Source organism: Carlito syrichta, unplaced genomic scaffold (assembly GCF_000164805.1).
Source record: "Carlito syrichta isolate Samal-C Ts95f unplaced genomic scaffold, Tarsius_syrichta-2.0.1 Scaffold313490, whole genome shotgun sequence".
Classification (NCBI taxonomy): domain Eukaryota; kingdom Metazoa; phylum Chordata; class Mammalia; order Primates; family Tarsiidae; genus Carlito; species Carlito syrichta.
In genome coordinates this window covers 91,193-91,740 of record NW_007257586.1, presented here as the reverse complement: position 1 = coordinate 91,740, position 548 = coordinate 91,193, and positions in this window count along the sequence as shown.

Sequence of the window (548 nt, the reverse complement as noted above, 5' to 3'; positions counted from 1 at the left end):
CCCCATGCAGGTCGAATCCTCCCCCTGACCCTCCCGGGTCCCGCACACTGGGAGGTGGGAAGGTGCACAGAGAGCATTGAACAGGCCAAGTCGTTGCGGGGTCAAGACCCCAGGATCATGGCTCAGGCCCACCTACAACGAGGGGACCAGACCGAGCCACTGACGGGGAGGGATCCAGGCTCAGAGCTGACGGGGAGGCGGCACACCCTCCATTTCCGGCCTTCCGAGTGTCTCAGGGTCCTTCCTACGAATCTCCCAGGACCTGCATGTTACAGGGAAACACAGGCTGACGCGAGGCTGATGTAGAAGAAGAGCAGCGGGGACAAACCAGCTTTGTGCGCATGAGCAGGTGACTGAGACCGGGTTAGAACCGGAAACGACCCCCTCACTTCCGGTTCCTGTCTGATTGGCCAGTTCAAACCCCAGCAACATTTGATTGGATAAAACTTCCGGCCCTCTGGTCTCGAGTGACAGAACATGCGATCAAACACGGGCTGCATGAAGCAAGAGAATGTTGGGGTTTCCCCCAGCACCGGAATGTGGTGGGG